We start from the raw sequence: 5,892 nt of genomic DNA on the forward strand, positions 1-5,892 counted from the left end.
CCCCCCCCCGTAGATCACGTGACCAGCGGTGAAGGTAGGGTCAAGGCTACGGTCCAAAGTCCAAGGACACGTGGTTAAGGCTGGTTCGAGGCTAGAATCCAAAGTCCAAGGACAAGTGGTTAAGGCTGGTTCGAGGCTAGGGTCCAAAGTCCAAAAAGGCTCATTGACACTGGCCCAGAACCGGCCTTTGATATCTACTCATAGGAACTTATATGAGGAATGTTATACCGCCTATACCGTTGCCTCAGAGAAGCGGACTATTGGCTTGACGGATCGGCCTAATCTCGTCCGATAGTGTTCCTCTCCTCTCTTCTCTGTGGACTGTGGTGATTTTTTTTAAATCGACCTTGGTCTAACGTCCATGTAGTCCTCGCTGGGCACATATGCTGGCTTCAGGCGGTCCACTGAAATATTTGCCGTTCGCTCTGGGAGCTGTATCAGATAATATTTTTCCTTTCTTTCCAATACCTTGTGTGGTCCTGAGTTTGGTGGTGTTAGTGCTGTCCTTATATGGTCTTCCCTCACGAATACGTACGTACACTTCTGTAATTCCTCATGTACGAAGATATTTCTGGGCGATTCCCTTGACTGGGCTGGTCGCAGTCTGGAGATGTTTTCTTTTAATTCTTGAAGTGCCGCGTGAGGTTCTAATTTCTTCTTGTTCTCTTCGAGGAATTCTCCTGGGAGACGTATAGGGCATACAGCTATGCTAGACGAAGTGTCGTCGCGAAGGCTAGCTCGTAGTCCTAATAATACTGTTGGCAAAACCCTTGTCCAAATGACATTGTTAAGGTGAGCTGTGATGGCAGTCTTCAATGTTCGGTGACATCGCTCAATGCAGCCATTGGATTGTGGGTGGTACGCCGTTGTCCTTTTTCAGTCCTTTTTCAGCCTAGCAGGGTTGTGAGTTGGTAAAACAAATTTGATTCGAACTGTCGTACTTGATCTGTTGTGACGGTCGTTGGTACACCGAATCGGCAGATCCAGTTCGTATAAAATGATGTGGCTACATTTTCTGCTGTTATGCTTTGTAGTGGGTTCGCCTCTGTCCATCTTGTATGGCGGTCGATCATGGTCAAGCAGTACGTGTAGCCATCTGAAGGTGGTATAGGACCAATTAAGTCTATGTGAATATGTTGAAAGCGAGTTGTAGGCTCGAACTTTCCTGTGGGCGAGACTGTATGTCTGCTAATATTTGATTTTTGGCAAGCAAGGCAATATTTCGCCCATTCACCGATGTCTCTGTTAATACCTGGCCAAAAGAAGCGTTGTGTTATTATTTTTATTGTAGATTTGATACTGGGGTGGCTGAGGTTGTGAATCTTGCTAAGTGACGATTCGCAAAGGATAGACCTATCCGTGCCTGGCATTTCCATGCTTTTAAATTTTAAGTTAGGCTGGTCCTTGATGCGTTGGAGTTCTTCGTCCTTTTCCTGTGCCTCTGAGAGTGCGACGAAGTCGTCAGGCATTTGGATCTCTTCTATTCTTGAAAGCGCATCAGCCACACTGTTGTAATTTCCAGGTTTATAAAACGTATATAAAAAAAGTAAATTGGCTAATGTAGGTGAGGTAGCGGGTCCTTATTGGCGTCACGGTTTCAGGCTTCTGATTGAAGGCGTGTGTTAGCGGGCGGTGATCTATAATTATATAAAAATTCTTGCCCTCTAATAGATGTCTGAAATGTTTACTGCTTCATATTTGGCCTGTAATTCATGGTCATATGCAGAATATTTTTTCTGAGAATTACTCAGCGGCTTGGAGAAAAAGCTGAGTGGTTGCCAGGTATTCTTATTCATCCTTATTCTGCAGCAAAACTGCGCCTATGGCTATATCCGATGCATCGCTTGCTATGGATATTTCAGCAGTGGGGTCGGGGTGATTCAGCTGGGCATCCTCTGCCAAATTCTTCTTTGTTGCTTCGAATGCTTCAGTAGTCCTCTTATCCCACTCAATCGGTGTTGTATCTTTATTCGGTCTCCCGTGAGTTAGCTCGTTGAGGGGCTGCTGTATGCTAGCCACATTCGGTAGAGGGGGCCTACAGAAATTCACCATTCTCAGAAAGCGACGGAGCTGGCGAAGGTTTTTTGGTAACGGGTAGTCTAATATGCTTTTCACTCTTTTTTCCAGTTGCGTTATACCTGACCCAAGGTGATATCCAAGGAATTCTAATTCGGTTACTCCAAAAATACATTTGGCCCGATTGAGGACTGTAGGGCTTCCCGCAGATGAGTTTCGTGTTGCTCTTCGTTATCTGACGCAATCAAAAAATCATCCAGGAATTTGTATAAATAGGTCAGGTCGCGAAATTTATCGTCGAGGAATCTCTGGAAGCTTTGTCCTGCGTTCCTAAGGCCAAAATTCATTCGATTATATTCTATTAGGCCAAACGGTGTTATAATGGCCGTCTTCTCTCGGTCTTTTTCTGCGATAGGTATATGGTAGTAGGCGCGGCGTAGGTTTATCTTGGAAAATATTTTCTTGCCATGCAGTTCCATTGTGAAGTCCCGAAGGTTTAGCACTCCGTACTGGTCAGGGATTGTTTGCTTATTTAGCGCTCTATAATCACCATATAACCTTAGGCTTCCATCTGCTTTCCTCACCACGTGTAGAGGACTTGAACAGGGACTCTTTGAAAGGTGACGCGTCGGCATTTTGCTGTAACTGTTCGACCTTTTGTCTCTATGTAGTGTTCACCGACTTCGCTCTGTGGTCCACGTATCGGTATGATCTTGGTTATAATGGGGAATTCGTTCAGTATCCTTGGATATCTCTGTTTCGTGGGTACTACTGAGTATACTGGGATTTCTTCTTCTGAAATATTCTTCTCTGCGGTGTAAGCTCATTGATCAACCATCTGTTTCTCAGGTCTACTTTGAGTTGATGCCAGTAGAAGAAACCCGCACCTAAGATTGCTTTGCCTACCTAAATGGCTATCGAGGAATTGTTAGCCGCTACCAGCTTGAAGTCCGATGGGTTCCTGCGCAGTCCCTTAGGGACTGGTAGCAGTGAAATTGAGGCTCCTTTGTCTATCAGGAAAGCCTGACCTGTTATTTATTATTAAGACGGTAAAATGATAAAAAACGAAGAAGTAACGGCCGCCGAGAAGACTAGAAGTGTTATGGATGTGGTAAAGTCGGACACCTGGGCCCTGTTTCATAATAAAAGCTAATAGTATTAGTTCAAAGTACAAGTGTAGAAACTAGTGTAGTAGTAATACTAATTTTAATTTTTTTAATGATAGGGATGATTATTAGTGATATTATAAGAATTAAAAAATACTAAAGTACATGTTACCATTGTACAAGTCAGTGTAATTGAATTAAGATAAATCAACAGGACTAATAGTATTAGCTTGTACTTTATTATGAAACAGGGCCCTGGAAGCACAAAGCCCCCGCACCAGATGCTTTGAATGTGAGGAAGAAGGACAGATATACCAGCAACGTTCCTATATGCATCGGCGCAGGGAGAATCAGCCTGGACCAATAGAGATCAACGCTCAGAGATTACGGAGGAGAAAAATCTCTCAAACGGCGAAAGGACCCGAGAGCAAGGCAAGACTTGGAAAACCGGAGAAAGAGCTATAATACGAGCAGAGTTTTGAGGAGCGTATCCACGGAGGGGCTTTCGCACGTTGGAGAACCATCATGTGAGAGGAGTCTACGACAGTTTGCCAATTATTCAAACGAAGGGAGGAGAAGTACTAGAGAGATTGAATGGTGGAGAGAAATAACTGTAGGTCAGAGCATGAAAGTACCAGTTGATCACTTTGGGTGGACCCTACAGTCTTGAAGGGAAAACAGAAAAGGAATTGGGTAACTGGGGGGGCTAAGTAAGAAGAGATAACAGTCCATATAATGGGTAAATCCACCGGGTCTACCGAATAATCATTGGTTGTGATCTTTCAGAAAAGGTGAGTTGTCCGAAATACATGTATGACGGTAAAGCGAGTGGGTGTGATTAACTAGAGCAACTTTCCCTCCGTGAAGGAGACGAAAGAGGCAATAGTGAACAAGTAAGATGACATTTTTTCTAAACAAAAGAAAGTACCGTGGGAGCTACCGGAAAAACAGTGCACAATGTCACGTTAAATCAGGCTAGGGTGACGTACGTGAACTAAAGGCAATATCCAAAGGCATTTCGAAAACACGTTAGGGAGGAACGAGAATGTTTCCGAAAGCAAAAAATAATTGTGGACAGCACTTCGCCCTATAACAGTCCATTGTGGAAGTATGGGAGAATAGTGCTCTGGGCGAAAATGGTAAAAAGTACCGGGTAGTAATCGATTATCGTAAACTCTATGGGAATACGGTTGATGAAAAATACCCTATTCCGAGATTTAAAGATATTCTAGATAGGTTAGGCGGAGCGAATATTTTTTGCACATTGAATCTAAAGGCTGGATACAAGCAAACAAAATTCATCCCAGGAATAAGTACAAAACTGCATTTACTTTTGAAAGAGGCCACTACGAATTCACCAGAATGCCATTTGATCTGAAAAACGCACCAGTAATATTCCGGAGACTTATGAACGAATTCTTGCGGGGATTGGACGAAGCAGTTAGCTAGTCGTATATGGACGATCTGCTAGTGTTCAGAAAATCAGAGAGTGACCATGGAAAACACTTGAAGGTGTCGGCCCTGCAAAGGATAGTAGTACCAACAGATGTAAATGGAATTCAGCGATTGCTACGTGCATCAAATTACAATGAAAGGTTCGCTCCGGAGATGGCAGAATACCTTGTGACCCTCAATAATTTCATAAACAAAGGAAGCACGATAGTAGTGACACCCAACATAGCACATAACATCCGGAAATGTTTTCCGACTTCGTAAAACAGTTTACGCTCGCAACGGATGAAAGTAAATATGCTCTAGGAGCGGTATTGGTGCTAGAGACTGAAGGGGGAGAACGTCCTGTAGCTTGTGCCAGTCGGGGTCTCACAGAAGCGGAAGGTAGATAAAGCTGATATATGAAAATATTGGCCAGTTGGGCTTCATGATTGATAATCCTCCTTACTTACTGATTACCTCATATTTTTTGTTAGTAGATTTTACTGGGGAAGCAATGTCCCTCCATACTGGCCAATGGTCTGATTGGGCATGTTCCTCTCCCGAAACAGATGGAATACATCCTCTTCCGGGGTCTACCTGCCGCCTAGACCACGATGACTCCTCGTACGTCTGGATCAGACTCAAAACGCTCCTCTTGACCCCGCAGATGAGAGCTGATTTCAATGAAATTGCGTTGGCTCGTTTCAACAAGTTATCAGAAACCTTCTCCTTAAGCTTCTCCATAATTCGATCGCCTTCTTTGATGAAATGGTTTAGCTCGCCTATTTCACCAGGTCCCATATAGCCATTCCCAAGTCCTGCGATATGGCTGCCCTCACTTTCGTCGTTGCTAAAGCGTTCGGTAAAGTCGCATCTATCGTTGTAAGTGGTAGAGGTTGCAATTATGGAACCTCGGAGGCTACCGGTGCCGCGGAACCCGCTGGAGCTACAGGCTCATTTGTTGGTACATTAAATATCATAGCATTCACAATCGGGTTTCCATCTTCATCCATTTTTGTTCAAATAAATTTCAAAGAAAACAATAGAGAGAGAAGAGAGAGGATAAAAATTAAGTGCGTCGAAAAAGACAAAAAGACTAAGTACGTAAAAGTGTAGACTGAATAAAAAAAGAAAATATTACCACTTATATGGAAGATTATTGATTGACCGTGTGTAAAGATGAAAGGAATATGGTCCGGGTGCGGTCAAAAAAACTCAAATAGTAGAATTATACTATTTTAATGAGCCAACGTTTTGCCCCACGTTGCAGGGCTTCGTCAGGGCTAAAAAAGATACAAACACATAGTTACATAAAGAAAACAAAAACATAAGTGTA

The sequence above is a fragment of the Halyomorpha halys genome, unplaced genomic scaffold (assembly GCF_000696795.3).
Source record: "Halyomorpha halys isolate HHAL.00 unplaced genomic scaffold, Hhal_1.1 Scaffold1690.1, whole genome shotgun sequence".
In the NCBI taxonomy this organism is placed as follows: Eukaryota; Metazoa; Arthropoda; class Insecta; order Hemiptera; family Pentatomidae; genus Halyomorpha; species Halyomorpha halys.